This window comes from Dermacentor silvarum, chromosome 7 (genome assembly GCF_013339745.2).
Source record: "Dermacentor silvarum isolate Dsil-2018 chromosome 7, BIME_Dsil_1.4, whole genome shotgun sequence".
NCBI lineage: Eukaryota > Metazoa > Arthropoda > Arachnida > Ixodida > Ixodidae > Dermacentor > Dermacentor silvarum.
In genome coordinates, this window is record NC_051160.1 from 95,889,507 (window position 1) to 95,906,424 (window position 16,918).

The 16,918-nt window shown below is 44.9% G+C and overlaps 1 long non-coding RNA gene across 1 annotated transcript; it reads right to left on the minus strand.

The window, feature by feature from the left end:
- Nucleotides 1-2,482: 2,482 nt before the first annotated feature.
- On the minus strand, nucleotides 2,483-6,433 carry LOC125946887 (uncharacterized). The gene is made up of 2 exons (XR_007467948.1): nucleotides 5,914-6,433; nucleotides 2,483-4,674 (listed from the first exon to the last, which is right to left on the minus strand). It is a non-coding gene; the product is annotated as an uncharacterized LOC125946887 (long non-coding RNA).
- Between the last annotated feature and the right edge of the window lie 10,485 nt (nucleotides 6,434-16,918).

Here is a 16,918-nt window from a genome sequence, read left to right on the forward strand (position 1 = left end):
TGAGACTAGCGAGAAAGTCATGTGTTAGAAATTACTGAACTTATTAGCGAACTTTCCGACTAATCTGTCGTGTACATATGCTAGGCAAGAATGCCTGAAGCCCAGTGCTCATTCTTGAGCAACAACGTAAACGAGGGACGAATGATATTACTTCTTTTGTGTAATCTAGTGCAAATTTTGACAATACAAATTTTCTAGCTCAAAACACGACATATAGAAAGCTACCGCATATACCACATTCGTTATTGGTTAGGTACAAAATTAGTAATATAATGACACCGAAAGAAAAAACGTTACTGCACCAAGACGAAGAAAACGTGTCTCTTCAAATCGACACACATAAACCAAAAAACGGTGATCACATGGAAGTGCTGATTTATTAAAGCAGTTGGATGTATGTACCAGCGTGTAGAGGGAGAACAATAATCCGCCCTGCGTCCTAGTATGCGCAATATACGGTAGAGCTCGCCCCATTTGTACAAGGCGTAAGGAGCTCGGAAGGATGGATATACGGCATTGACATGTCCTCTGATGTTTTCGCCAAAGTGTTGCAGTCCTTTACCCACACATGTCAGGCGACAGCAGCTGAAACAGCGGTTGGCTGCGTTACGCCGTTGCTCGTGCTCTGCTATTCTACAGAGAGGCAGCGGCACCCGCCTGTGGAAACCAGTGGACGCCACTACTTGAATAAATACGATAGCGCGCACGGGAGCGCAGTGAACAACGTCTGTAGGACAACCTGTACACAACGAGCGCGATACATCGAATACCGTGAAGTGATTGGAAATCATGGTAGTACTTCATGTTTTGTTGATAATGCCATTGACACGTGACAATTCGTAATAGCTAATCAAAGTGCAAGCGCGACTGTTTCATTACCACCGGAGACAATGATGAAGCTTTCCTAAGATTGTATGACAGCGTATATACACCGTTATAGCCCGTTGAGGCACTAACACAAATCAACCGCATATTCTACTCATATTTTAAAGAAAACGTTTTCCTTTTTTGCTTGTTCTCCTGTTCCCGTGGTGGTAGGTGGTGGTGGTGGGACTTTCGGAGCCCATGCAAAAGGCACGTGCTATCGCTTGACCCAGTCGCGGACTACCTTCTTCGACGAATGCTAGCTTAAGGCCTGTAGTTCCTGCAAATTCAGGTATTTAAAGAAAACGGTAACTGAAATCAGCAATTACACTGCACGATCAGGTAGTGAAAGCAGAAAAAGCGTTAACCAACTTCAAGGCTTCGTAGGTTTACGGCATCGCGAAATAGGTAGCTTGATTCTCTTTTTTTTTAGTCACGTGCACCTAGAACCTACATGATCGGTCCACATCAATTCGAATTGACGTCCTCGCATGAAACTCCCCTTACAAAAATTTTTGTTGAGAATTCATTGACATATCATTGGTCAATGTTGAGTATCGTATTGAGCATTCATTGGGAGTTTGTTGGGATATCATTGAGCAAAGTGTTGAGGGCTCTTGAATATTGGCCACTGAAATTTTATTGAAACACAATTGGGCAAGTCAATGTTGAATAGTTGTTGAGTTAGTATTGAAAGCACATTGTGCTTAGACATATCATTGTGTAATTTCTGTTGAATTTCTGTTGGGTTTCCATTGATGCAGTCTTGAAATGCTGTTGTGATTGTTCTGTTGACCATTTGTTGAGTGATTATTGACACAGCATTGAAAAGTACATTGTGCGCCTGTTGAGATGGCATTGATATTTCGAAAATTGCCACTGAAATATCATTGATATTTTGTTGGGCTTGTGGCATTTTAGTGCACTTAATTTTGAAATTGCTTTGCTATTTGCACTTGCATGCCCCGGTGCCTCTTCACATAACTTTCCCTAATCCGAACGGAAGCAAAGGAGCGACTGACATATTTCATGTACCCTAATATGTAATATAGCGTGCACATGACACATTATTACAGTATATAAGGCACAACTGTATGAAACCTGAAGACATACGCTAGTGCCTACAGTGCTATTAAGTGTAAGGGAGCAGAACTATAGCACACATGCTGAAAAAATGTAGCAAAAGCGTACACATGCCTAGTTAAACTCGCAACAATTTTTTCTGGAAGATATACAACACCACCTGCACTTACAGCATAAAAAAAGCTTCCTGTGCCTGTACAGCACAGCACAAAGCAGGGTCATGAGAACTGAAAAGTAGAACTTAGTGGGTTTAAAACTACGATGATGATGGATGAAATTGATAAATTTTACAAAGTTATCACTCTTATTGGCTACCTAAGGGACTCCGTTGAACTTGACCTACAAAGATGTACAGCAATGTTAAAAACAAACGGAAGATGGAAACCTATAGCCTTCTTGCAGGAATAAACAATGCAAATAGCCTTATGTGTCACAATTTTACGAGCACTTTGGCAATTTGGTGTATGTACAGACTTGACAAACAGCAGCTCAAACAGAGATGCGAACGCTGAATTAAGATAAGAATACACACGAATGCTCACTCAACTTGAAGTTTATTACAGCAGAAAGAATTATATTTCACAATTACAGCAGAAAAAAATATTTTGTAAAAACAACAGTCAAGTGACTCAAAGGCAGACCTTAAGCATACCCTTGTAACTAACTTTGAACACATGAACTCTTGGCTTGCATGCATAAATACAAAAATGAAGACCACTGGATACCTTACAGTAAAATGCTTCACACACCCAGTAAACACTCACAGAAGGGTTTACGGCTGCCTGTGAGTAGGCAAAATAACAAGTAAACTGGAAACAAATGACTTCATGTATATATATATACAAAACACCTGAATCGTGTTTTTCAGAGGTAAACTTCTAAAACATTTGTGCTGTAAAAGCAGCTTACCTCCCTGGCATAAGTCAAGAACTGCACAGTATTTCAAGACAGTAGAGGCTTGGGCTAGTCGGTGCATACTCGAGAGGGAAACAGCGCAAAAAAACACAAGACAAGAAGGGACAAGAAGCGCTGGTGTGTGTCTCCCTTCTTGTCGAGTTTTTTCGCGCTGTTTCCCTCTCGAGTGTGAACAGTATTTAATTTCTTGTGTTACTTTTGGGTGCGGAAGAGTTTCCTGGTGGCATTTTCTAATTTAGTGAGCTCATCAGTGAATTTTTTTCTGGACTTGAACAAAGCTAATGAAATCATTTCTTTGGGCCTTTTTCACCCTACACAGCAACTGACTGGTACCTCGGTCAATAAAAAGCTAATGCAAGGCTAATACTTTCAATGATATAATGAAGTGACATAAAATACACAGACAACTGGAGTGACACACAGCTAACGCAATTCCCAACAGTGAAATAAATGGTCACCTGCATCATCAAAGAGCCTAGAACGACTCATTATAAAGCATGAGAAAAGGTTTCAATAACTGTACAGCCAGATTGGAGAGCTAGTAAAAAACGCAAATAAATGCACATACAAAACACCATTTACCACACTTGCGCACATAAATATATATAATTCCACCAGCATTTCGCTGCATAAAATATATAAAAGTTGCGACAAAGCAGTAACTGAAAGACGGAAGGAGCTGCACTACCCATGTTGAAAAAAAATATCGAAAGTGACATACATGCATATTTAATCTGACAGAAAACGTCTTTCCAAGCTATATATTACAAAAACTGTACAACAACGTTAAGAACAAACGAGATGAGAAGCTATACCATTCTTGCAGAAATGAATAGTGCAAATAACTTCATGTATCTCAATTTTACGGATACTTTGGTAATTTGGTGTGTGTACATACTTTACAAACAGCTCAAACAAAGATGAGAACGGTGAAATAAGGTAGGAACACACAATAATGCTGACTCAACTAGAAGTTTGTTCGTGACGACAAAGATATTAAGCACACTGGCCAACTTGACAAAGAAATAGCCATGCATGCGTGGCAGACAGCCCGGTGCAACAAAAAAAAAGGAACGAAAGACGTGTTTTGTAGTATAAATATGCAGGTAAAAAAAACAGTGAAAGATGTCCTATAAGTGATACCACCAAACAAGGAGAGCTCTTTTAAAAATCCCAACTCTTTCCCATTAAGAGCAACAGATAGCTTATGCATTTGTCTTCTTTGCAATCAATAAATAAGGCTTCCATAATTTCTCTTGTGTTCTGGTCTTTGTGATGAAACAATTGTTCGTTCTACCCCTTACAGCAGAAAACACAATTTTGTTTAATCACAAAGGCCACGCATACATGGTTTCTTATCTTTGTCAAGTTCCAATGTGTTTACAACCTGTCTTCAAGAATAAACTTCTAGTTGAGTCGGCGCTTGTATGTGTTCCTACTTATTTCATTATCCTCGTCTGTGCTGCTGTTTCAAGTACGCATGTACCACTTGGTTAGGCTGATAAACATTCTCACAAGAAAAAGGAACTACCTCCACTCACAAGGTAGCCAATTCTTTACAACTAAAAGGCAGAACACATCGAAAGTAAGCCTTCACAGCGTCCATGAAAGTAAGTCTTCACAGCGTCACAGCGTACACCACAGGGCAGAATAAAAAATAGTTAAAAATCCCACTTGACGCAGAGTGGCAACAGAGATGCGAGCTTCCTGGTGAATCAGCCGCAGATCAATGGATGTCTCTTGCGAGAAACGACGCCAAGCTGTTCTTGACGAACGACACGTTAGCACCTGGGCATTTGGTGCATGTGTAACCTGTAGAGAAGGGAATGTAGACAGAATTAGATAATGCAAATTAAAAATCTGTCACACAATATACATAACCACGCACTAAATATTAGTACGCACTACACTGGCAATTAAAAATTTGCGTCTCTTTCAAGAGGGCCGTCGCGAAAATGATGAAATGGATTGTTACAGTAAATGTTACCAAAGATACGCACAGCGATGTTTGTTTCACACCGGTGAAATATATTCCCGGCTCTCTCACAACACGAAAGACCATGCTATAGTACACAGCCGATACCAAGCAGCAGTCCGAATCTTCGGGAGCAGCAGGGCAGACCTAAAAATTCGCCGAGAGCAATGCGCGCGCGAGCGTGCTAGTGAGAACCGGCACCGCTTCTTTGAAGCTTAGTATCCGCTGCTGCGTGGCTAAGAACATTCCGCGCGATTTGTGTGCCGCGCGTTGCGTACGCGTCCTGTGCGCATTGCACGCTTGCGTCTGTGCAGTGAGCTATCTTCATGAACGTGCCATTCCTCGCCGCGCTAACGGTGCTCGAGTGCGGCGCTTAGCTTGAGGCGCCGATGAGCCGTCTGGCGTTCCTTTCGTTTCTGCAAGCAACGCACATTCGAGTCGGCCCAGCTCAAAGAGGTATCAGAGAACGGCGGCGCGCTTGAGTTATCGCCTATTAAAAGCGTGCAGTACGCCTTAAACGGCAACACGTCACGTTTGATAAATATGCTTACTGCGGTTGGGGTGGCGATGTGTGATAAGGCAAGCCCGTCGGCGGCTTTGCCGACGTCGCCACCACGCCACTGTTCATTTACGATGTGTATCCGTGTAATCATCGCGCCGATGCAGGACTTATCGGTAGGCTGTTCTCCGCACATACCGAAAAGGCGAAATATATTTTGCAGCACACCGCGACATTAGCCACAACGCAAATAGAGGCGCAGTTAACGACTACGCGAGAAAATGTGCACACTAGCCTTAAGGTATACGATGAGCCACTACAGATTAAGAATATTTTTTTTAATATCGCAGTGTCGCTCCAAAGGCGAAGCATCGATTGCGATAGCAAATTAGTAGATAATATTACGAACATTTCAATCGAAGCAGCGGCGGCAGCAAGCGCTAGCTTCGCGCGCTTTCGCTCCAGGGCATGCGGTTTGCCTGCAGAAAGTGAACGGTGTGCTTAACATCTGACGATCGTCCAAGTGAAAAAAAAAAAAAAAACGCGGCTATGTGCTCAAGAAAACGAAATCACTTACCTGTGTGCAGAAGTCAGGCTGCGGCTTTGTTCGCCTTCCTTCCATCATGAATTCTGCCGCGCAACTCATCAAAACTGCCAGGCTCGAACATCACCCGAAGACCAGTAGCTGCGTCAGCAAACGTCTTCAACGGATAAACATCCCACTTATCATCATAGAGCAATTTCACTAAAACTTGCGTCATGATGTCCAAAAACAAAAGAAAAATGCTTCCAACAAAGCGCGCGCGGCACGAACCACCGCACAAGTTCAGACGAGTGACAGAGTCGAAAAGCGGTCACAGCCTCAGTATCGTATTAAGTTAATAAAATCGTTCCTACTAAAAATAACCACTAAAATCCATAAATAATGATTGATAATTTTTGTTCATAAAAACATAATAAATTTTGAAGGAAAACTTAATTTGTAGCGTAAAAAATAAATAATACGATTAACAAAATTGCGACTACGAAACTAACGGCACACTGGATACCGTTGCAAAAGACTGCTCACAATAAAGTCACGCACGCACGCACACACTAAACACTCATGCTCAAACACTGGTTTGGCGTTTATTGCGTCACCTATGAGTAAAAGTTATTACTAATATCTTTATTTTTATGAACAACAACTTGTTTAAGTAGTTTGCAGCATCTTTGCAGATGACGCGGTAAAAAGTAGGGTATAACGTGGGCGCGTAACTGTTGTTTGATTTCTTTCATTTCTCTTTGGCCTTCGTTTGTTTCACTGAACATAGGAGAGCTGCAGGCTTGGGAGGCTTCCATGGCAAGAATTTTATCGCATGCTTCTGCAAGGCGAGTGTCGGGAGCAGCCGCTGAGACAGCGATTAGCTGCGTAATGTTGCGGCTGTTGCTGAATCCGAAACTCTTTCAACGCGCTGTGCTCTCAAAGCGCGTTCGTTGTTTGATATCTAGTACCACGGCCGTTGGATAAAAAAATGTATTATGCTTTCGAGACACAGGGTGTGGCACAGGAAATTCTAAGACCTCTGAAGTGTATGTTTACAGCCTGTGCGCGCTTGCATCCTACGGCTCGCACAGCGCGTCCGATGCTCAAAGGTAGCGTCGTCGCTTGTCGGCGCCTGCCTTATCGCCACCATCCGCGCTGCCGCCGTGTCTACTTTTGGGGAACTCCCCATGCACGCAGTCACCGTGTTTGCAAGTGAATTTCACATTCTTTTGCTCCCTAAAACGTGCGCATTTTGGATCGCACCTATGGCTATGCCATATGTTGTATGTTAAAACGACGATGGCATTTGTACGCCGGCGAGCAAGTCACTCGTGGGCGATCATGAAGATGGTTCAACGTCGCAGTTTCTACGTAGCGTAAACGGCTACGAAAGCGGGCTGGTCCCGGACATAGTACAGTCTAACATGGCGCCTCAAAGCGCGAGCTGTCGCAAGAAGACGAGGAAGTTACATGGGGCGCGCGCGCCGAGCATTCAAAGCGCTGACTGGTTTCGGAACGAGAGACGTACGCGTGCGCTCGTGGCCTAAAGGTTAGAGCACCGGGCTGCTGCGCTCGAAGGTCAACGTTCGGTGCCAAAGTCGGTCACACACTGTTTTCTTTTTACGAAAGCGAGCCCAAACTAGAACCTACCTACCTACCGCAAAGTGACAAGAATGAGGCAAAGATTGCTTCTTAATAAAGTTTTGAAATGTCGCCTTCATATGCGAGTCCTAATTAGTATATGCTAAACTCAACTGCTACACAACAAAAAAACAACTACGAAAATCAACACAAATTACTCAATAAATTATTTATTGAGAAGCTCTCAATGGTAATATCATTGTGCAACTGTTGAGCGAACTCAAAGACTTTAGAGACTTTGTTGAAAGTCCGTTGATTCAACAATACCCCAACAATACGTCAATAGAAAATCAACAGTCATTTTTGTACGGGTCCGCAGCCCTCACATTCCGTTTATTTTTATGGCCTGTTGTCGAAGCACACGTATTTTGAGGAGTTCTTGCTCACTCATCCTTGCGACGTCAAGGACAACTTCAAGTCTCACAATGTCACCACTAATTACAATGAACCCGCTTGTAGGCGTAGAAAGTAGTAACTGATAAGTGCAACGTGGCGATCAAGTTATGACGAGTGTTTAGACTCACGTATGTACTCATTCCTTCGGTTGTATGATTAGGCTTGCTACATCAAGTGAACATTTACATTGTTCTAGATCTACTCAGTGCCTTCATTTATTTTATTATGGATGATGAGTATGTGGGATGGGCATTGTATGAATAATTGTCCAGTAATCTATCGGTTATGGATTATTGGGCAAGTAAGAGCCTAAAGAGGAAAGTAAGCAAAACATCAGAACCCTTCCACTACTGTGAAGATGGAAGGCAGCGAAGCTGTGACTATGATGGTACTGTTATAGTGAATATATATATTATCATTATTGACTCTATTGAGCGTCTTCGGCATGTTCTTCAAAGAGCAAGGACACTGGCGTCTTGTTTCGCCCGGGGCGATGGTCAAGTAGTGTGTTTGCTGCGCCAAGTCCGCCCCATCGTCATAGACTAGCGTATGAGCCACAGCGTTCATAGCCGCGACAAACTGCACGGCATTGTCAGGATCCTCACGGCAGGTTCCTGGAAGATGTGGGTAAACAAGCGTCCGTACCATAGCGGTCCAAAGGGCAACTGCTCATAACAGCGCTAGCGCGATCTCTCCGTCACGAGACAAATGGGGACAACGATTGGCTCGACGTGCAACCGGCGAGTATCGCGAAACTTGTGAAAGAGGCATCGGCGGTGGCGAGGGTATACCAGTGGGCCATCCATCATTCATTTCGACACCTGTGCTAAGGCACAACTGGCGGGAAACCGCCCCGCACATGCAGACGATATTATAGTTCTACGCGTCGTTTTGTTCTACGTGTCGTTGGATGCCGTGCCGATCACAAGCACGTGCTCGGCACGGCATCCAGCGGCACAAGCGCAAACCGATGGGCGCCAACAAGCGAGCTGCGGAAGAAGACGACAACGCTTGAGCCAATGCTGATGATCGCCGTATTTTTTTTTCTACACGCGGACACAATCCTAGGGAACCTTGCGCTTGACGACTTCGCCATAAAAATATGAAAAGATGCAGTTCGCTTAGTGTTTCAAGATATTTCTGGGAAGCGATTACAACTTCAGAGTAATCGAACTGTAGCAGTGCCGGCGTCCACCATAGCTCAGGTGAATGAGGCTAGCAGTTGCTCTGGAGGTGAGATATACATAGCCGGTTAAGGAAGGTTTGGACACCTTCGAGTATCAGGAACTCAAATGTAGGAGCCGGCTTACTTTCGGTAACTTGTAGACACATGGTGCCTGGGCTCAAAAGTTTGGCGTAAGCGCTAGGTGAGGCTACGCCTCTGTTGGCCCGACATGACAGAAAAAAGGCCCGTACTTTTTTTTTCTTTTTAGTCTTTGCGCATCGTGTCGCAAAACTTGTGCTAGGAACATTCTTAGTCGGTGGTGTGGAAAACGTTTTTACGACGTTCGTGCGAATATGTCCCACTTTTTGAACAGCCTGCAGTGTAAGATGTATGCATGCTGAAGTGTTCGTAAGTGCCTTACTGGTGTAGTTGTAAACACAGTGTTCTTGATTTTAGCCTTTCTTTGGGTCACTGTGGTCGCTGATGTAGTTAGCGAAGCTGCCCCGTGCTGGTCTTTGTGATGTTGCTGCTTAGCTGGTGAAGTAGAATTCTGTTCAGAATATAAATTGCATCTGCGTTTGCCAGATAGCAGTAGACAACGAGTAGTAGTGACGCTTCTTTCAGTATTTTTTGTTCACTTTTAAGCGCAGAAGATGACCAAGGTCAAGATGGGGGCACAGAGATGAATATCTCGTTTCATTACGTCCTGCCTCTTCACATCTTTTTTTTTTTTTGCGTAGAACACTGTTTGCTTTTACGAGGCTGATCTAGTGACGAGGGCAGCGAATCTAGGCTTTCCAGTAGGCCATTCTGAGGTTCCTGCGATGCTGTTCGGGACATACATCTTTGTTAACTGGAACGGTGTGGCAATAGGTGCCTCGGTGGTTTACCAGATATAGCATATTGTGTAATACTACGGCTGCAACTAGAGTTTGAAAATTGCGAAGCAGCTTGAGATCCCCGCACATATGATTCATCTGTTGCCGGTAAAGTTAGTCTCGGCTGCGAAAGTTCATACGCCTGAGCTAGTTTCCTTGATGGGGCTTCAGCGCCCGCCGAAATTTTTTCGTGCCGCCATGCACCGCCGACCAAAACTACCACGGAAGCCGGGAATCATTCAGGATTCTGTCTACGATGTCTTTTTCACGCTCGAAAAGACATTTTGGCATGACCATTGCGAACTCGGGCTGGGTTTCGTGGCAACGCCCTTGCATCTGGAGTCGCGTAACGCAAGGGGCTCCATCCGAGCACAAAATTTCAAGGGCTTTTCGAAAAAAAACTAAATTATGGGGTTTTACGTGCCAAAACCACGATCTGATTATGAGGCACGCCGTAGTGGGGGACTCCGGAAATTTGGACCACCTGGGGTTCTTTAACATGCACCTAAATCTAAGTACACGGGTGTTTTCGCATTTCGCCCCCATCGAAATGCGGCCGCCGTGGCCGGGATTCGATCCCGCGACCTCGTGCTCAGCAGCCCAACACCATAGCAAGGGCTTTTCGATAGCGAGCGGGCGCGTTGCGGCATCTCGCAGCGGCCGCGGAATCTACAGAGCGCAAGGATTTCAATTACGAAACTTTATGGGTATAAAGCTCTGAAACTTTTGACGCGAAAGGTGCACTGACGTTTGCAAAGGCGTGCTTTAGTTTTTCAATTCTGGAACTTTATGGTGTTAATGCTCTTATAAACTTGGTCCAACATGCGTGCACTGGAGCCCTCGTGTCCATGCGATTCCAGAAATGAAAGCACGCGCTCGCAACCTTCCACACACACGAAAATACTAAATATCACCGTGACTGTGAGCTAGCAGCTGATAATTTTCTCCAAACATTTTCAGTAAGCGTGCCCAATGTGATGAATCAGCTGGACCAGGGCAGGCAAAGTAAAATATGAGAAAACAGAAGAAAGTAAATGGCATATTATTGAGGAAATTCTTTTTGCGGGCGAAAACGTCTGGCTCTCCGTGGCCACAGCGACAGTGGCCCTATGAATTTAAGCATAGCGCCCGCTGAAAATACAGGTATTTTCAGAGCGCTTCTTCGCATGCGAGCTGATTGTGGAGATACATATCTGAAGAACCATTTGGAAAGTTGCCTCAGTAATGCCTCATATTTAAGCCCAGATGCACAAATCAAATTATAGAAATTTGTGTTGAAATTATCAAACAAAGCCTAGTTGCAAAAGCAGGCTGCTTCTCCATACTTCCTGACGAAATGACGGACATCGCTGGAATCGAACAGCCTACTGTTTGTGCAAGGTACCTAAACAAGGATGCCAACGACATCGAGGGAGTGTTTTAGGTTTCAGCACCGGAATAGATGCCCTCTCTCATTGCGACTGCAGGTTCTCTGTAAATGTGTACAAACTGCTGCAGGTTCTAGTCACCCTTCCAGTGACCACTGCCGGTGCAGAGAGAGAGAGAGAGAGAGAGAAACGTTTATTATTGAAACAGTGTCCCGAGCGAGGCCCGGTATCACCCTGAGGTGGGAAGGTTCCTTAGTCCAGGAACCCTCTGGCTTTGGCTGCCCTCTTGGCCCTGGCGACGAGTTGTCGTTGGTCTTCCAGGTCCCCGAGGGTGAGCTTGGCCTCCCACGTTTCAAACAGGTGGTCTTCGTTTGCTTGTGGTGCTCTGTTAGCGTCCATTTCCGGCTGCATTCGCTGTCTTCATGCCACGGGCATTCCAAGAGCAAGTGTGCCAGGGTGTCGGGGACGTTGCATAGTGGGCAGAGGTAGCTGTGGGATGTCGGGTAGAGGCGGTGCATTATAGTGCCGTGTGTGTAGGTATTACTTTGTAGGCGTCTGAGGACCACGCTTTCTTCTTTGCCGAGGTTTGGGTGCGGTGGAGGGTACACGCGGCGCTCGAGCCTGTAGTGTTGCAATATCGCCGAATAGTTGTTGGGTACGGCTTCCACCTCTTCTGCCGCGGGTCGGAGGGCGTGTGGGGCGAGGGGAGCCCGGCTGACGTGCTCGCGGGCAGCGGTGTGGGCCGCTTCGTTCCCCTCTAGCCCCTCGTGTCCGGGTACCCACGTTACGCAGGTGTACGGGAGCGGAGTGCTACGTCGTTGCAGTACCTTGAGTGCACCAGCCGAGATGCGGCCCCTCGAGAAATTTCTACAGGCGGCCTGAGAGTCGGTGAAAATGACTGCTGCGTCTGTGCATGTGGTGGTGGCGAGAGCGATTGCCGCTTCTTCCGCCGTTTCCGGGTTGCGTGCCTTGACGGTTGCCGATGCTAACTCGCGGCCTCGGGAGTCTACGACGCTGAGAGAGAATATTTTTTAACAAGAGTTTACTAAAAAACTACTTGCGCTCTACAATGTCTGTGGAACGCATGGTTAGGCTGGCGCTTTTATACACCCACAGAGACGTCGGCATCAACGTGTCCGAAGTCATTGAAAGCTTCACTCAACTTCCCCGCCGAGAGAAGTTTGTCCTATAGATAGCGAAGCAGCAAAAATCAATGCTAGTAAAAAGCTGTGTTCCTTAAGGTCCATAACCTCATAATTATGAAAACATATGACTGTTCGTTAGCTTTTTAAAACCGCAGAAATTCTAGGCGTTTATTCTAGCAGTTAGCATCATTATCAAAATTATCATCCTAATATAAAAATTACGAGGATATCTATAACCAATTTTGACCAACCTTGCTCACTGAAAGCCCGGCCCACGCGGCGTTTGCCAAAAACACACTCGGATACTGAGTAGTTCAACTTGCCGCATCATCTATGGCTTTAGTTTGTCCTTTTCTTTCCTTTTTAGCTGCCTGCTTTTATTTTTATTTTTTTTACGAAACAATACCCTCCTTTAATTTTGGGTGGAGAATAATTGTTGCCGCTGTGCACACAGTTATATTACTCATTTTCGTACTGATTTCTGCATTATTCCTCTATTATTCTACCCACATGGCGCTGTCGCGACTGCCGCATGGCCCGAGTACATATCACGATTTCTGCGATCATAGTTTTATTCTTGTCTAGATCATCTGTCTTTCTGTGCGCAAAGTTTACTATCTGTGACTGCGCAGCACGGTTATTTGTCTTGTTTGACGCATTATATACAGTGACGTTTGCTTATATGCGTAGATTTATTGGACACTTAGACGTTTATTTGAATATCTTGTTGCGAGGTTTTGTGTGTACAAGCAGTGAACTTTGTATCCAGCGACTCTTTTTTGCCCTTCAGCGAGTTGTATCTTCGCATTTCTAATGTATATTTTGCAGAGCTCCTACTTTTTAATTGTACTCACTGTTGCGAGTATAATGTCGGTGTAATTACAATGCACGACCGGTAACAGCTGCTCCTGCGCAATCTATTGCAACGAGGGACAGCGTCATTGAGGTTTTTTTCCTGGCCGTTGCATTTGTGCGGGGGGGGGGGGGGGGGGGGGGGGGGCTCACGTTGCAGAGTGGCCTCCTCCTTAAAGAATTTGTCGAGGTCAAGATACATCAAGAATAACTGCATGGCATGCCAAGTCATTGTATATAGAGGCTTGCAAATTGAACTATATATGAATGCTAATAACTGTCAAGTAAACTATATTTTTCACTAAAGAATATATTCGTAGTCCCAAAAATTAGGCATAAATAACTGATATCAATGGTTCGGCGGTTTTGGTCTATTGAAGAAGTAAAGAAAATATCCCACGAAAACTTTAAAAACTACATGAGTTCGATACGAGCAAAGCAGTGCCTACAGCTGGTGTGAAAAAATGAAGGCCATGAAAAGAACAAGTTGAGCACAAATATTTTGATAAATCTTTGACATTCGAGAACCTTGTTTACTTATGTACAGTCGCGAGCAGAAGTTGGAGACCGTGGCATCAGCAAAAAATTAAATATATTCAAGCGCAGCGCGCGACCCGAATTGCTAATACGTTCTATTGGTCCAACACGCGCACGTAGGCTTGCGCTCTTGATTTCAGCCGGAATGCCTGGCTGCGAAGGAAAAAAAAAATAAAACGTGGCCAGAGAGGCTGGCCTTTCTGTACCGACGTCGGAGCGACCGCTACGTGCTGACGCGCGTTCCGAGGGACCGTAATACAGTTTTATCATACCAATCATACCATACCTTTGGTCCACAAACTTTAGCTCGGACTGTACATATGCAACGGCCAGGGAAAAACCTCAATGACGCTGTCCTTCGTTGCAACAGAGATTGGCATGAGCAGTTATTACCGGTCGTGTATTGTAATTAACCGATAATATAGTCAACAGTAAGGTACATATAAGAAGCAGGAGTGCTGCAAGGTGTACATTAGAAAGCGAAAATAGAATGGAATATAAGTGCCAAGATACAAGTTGATAAAGGGCACAAAACTGAACTGGTAACAAAATGCACTGTTGTATACACAAAGCCTCGCAACAAGATGTTTAAAATTATGTTAAGTATCCAATAAATCCACGAATTTAAGGAAACGTCACTGTATGTAATGCCTCAAACAAGACAATAGACATGTTGCGCGTCAACATAGTAGTATCTTTACGCATAGAAAGACTGACGATCCAGGCAAGAACAAAACTATGATCGCAGAAATCGTGATATGTTCCGGAAGGACCGCCTGTTGGGCTAGTTGGTCTAACATAGTTACTTTCAGTTTGGCAGAACAGGTTGGTTCTCCTAGAAGCTGACAAGAAGGTGGATTTGTGTGATGCCAAAAGGCATGTTTTATGAAAAAGCCCAAGCGGCAGTGGACAAGAACTTTGTGGCTGTTTAAAAAAGTGCAGTGAGGGTAAGCCTAAGTTCCTAAATTTGTAAGGACTTGAAATTGAATGCTCTTGCTAGTGCTATTAGAAATAGTAAGTGGAACAGTCTGAAGGTTTTCTTTTCTGCAAAAACACATAAGGTAGATGTGCCTTCAGAACCATGGTGAGCGAAGGGGGGGCTTGGCAAAGAATGGTAGTTTTTACTGAAGAGCCTTAAGTGACTCACGGTTGTTGATTCTTTCCGCGTGAGGAAATCTGAAGAAGTCACTGAATGGTGAAACACAACGAGGTATAGATTATGACTTGTCTGTCGACGTTGAGGACTTGTTTATCAGTACCTCAAGATAAGCTTTTAGTTGCTGTTAGGAAGTGCATTGAAGAGTGGGAATGTGATTTCCAAAACTCTGCTTGCTTGTCGATTCATAATTTAACGCTTTTGAATTTTATCTTAGTGTAACATCTATTGTTTTTAACGAGCAGCATTTTCTGCAACGTATAGGAGTGTGTATTGGTCTTGCGTGGCTCCGATTCTATGCGACATAGTTTTAGCTGAGATTGACAGTGCGCTTTATTTGGCTTTTAATGGGGGGAAGGTATTCAAAGTGTTTTGGTACGTCGATGACTTTTTAATTCTTTTAAAGAAAGAGGACGGTTTCACTGTGCCTGGGAGTATTTTTAGATGTTTTATTCAAGCTGGGCAGGGTTGAGTTTTCACTCATGAATTGCTTCGATCGAGGGGTTACAATTCCTGGATCTCAGGCTAAAATTTAGGTAGGCCATGTTTGCTGAGAGTACTTCCCACGGGTTAAGAAGTGTCCCCTGCCTTTTGACTCTGCCCACTCTGAAATAGTAAAAAGGGGCATCGTATTACATGTCTGGATGCTGCGCTCCGTAAGTCATGCCCGCATTCATGCGCATAGCTTTGACAATCAGATCAATTGGTCGCCTTCTAGCAGCGGGATTCCCTGAGTTGCTTGTTGTTGCGGTGGCCGAGTCTATCCTGCAGAGGGTAAAGAACAGAGCTGGAGCGGAAAGGGCTGAGACCCAGCGATGGATGGCGAGACCCGTAGCCATGCTTTATACATCAGGGCCGGTATTTTGTAGCGATGCCTTTAAAGTAATAATGCCTTTTCGCGCTTATCGCGCTTTGTCAGTTGTCAGAGCGACGGTCCACTCGCGATATCAACGTTGATAACGCGAGCGGACTGTCGCTCTGACCATGACAAAGCGCGATAAGCGCGAAAAGGCATTATTACTTTACAGGCATCGCTACAAAATACCGGCCCAGGTCTCGCACAACTGAAGAAGGTCGCGAACAGGCATCGTATTCCTGTGGTCTTCACGGCTCCTAATAAGCTATCCAGGCTCTACCCTCGAATTTGCGGTGATAGGAAAGGAGGTTGCCAAACCAGCCACGATAGCCGCTTCGTGGGGTGTGCGACAGGAGTGGTATACTCCGTCCCCTTGTTGTGCGAGTAGGTGTGCATCGCGAAACCGAACGGTGCATAAACGACGGCTCAGGGAGCAAGCGCTAAAAGTTAAGAAAAAAAAAGTACAAGTGTGCACATTTGGTTGCCCACATTATTACGGGTGGTTGCGAGGCACGACTTATGAGACCACTATCTTAGGCAAATCAACAAACTACACGGCTCGAGTGGCTCTAGAAGCATTCTACATCCACAAGAACTCAGATATTTGTATAAGCGAAGCGTCAATTCTTTTGCACAGTGCCGAAAATGACTATTTGAACTCTGTTGCCTGAGGAAGATAGTACTGTTAATTTTTAGGGGCGAAGCTCCTTAGGGTGTGGGTCTGTCCCTCCTCTGTAGTAGTAGTAGTAGGTAGCCACGTCTACTTATGAGAAAAAAAATTCCGAAAATTGTGTCCCTAGCGAAATCGAACCAGGGACCCCTCGCTTCTGAACGCGTGGCGCTAACCACTACGCCACGAAGCGCACATGGACAGACGCACCACGATGGCAATAAATACCCAACATTAACGAAAGACTGCGCGTTTCTAACGCGTTTGTGCTAGCGCGTTACGGCCCGTGTAAGAAGCTGGTGTAAGACGCTGTGGCCTCTCCGCCTACCCCGTATTCATAAACGCTGATGGCGTCGGCAAACGCGGTGCACGTTCCGGCATGTGGTAAACGGC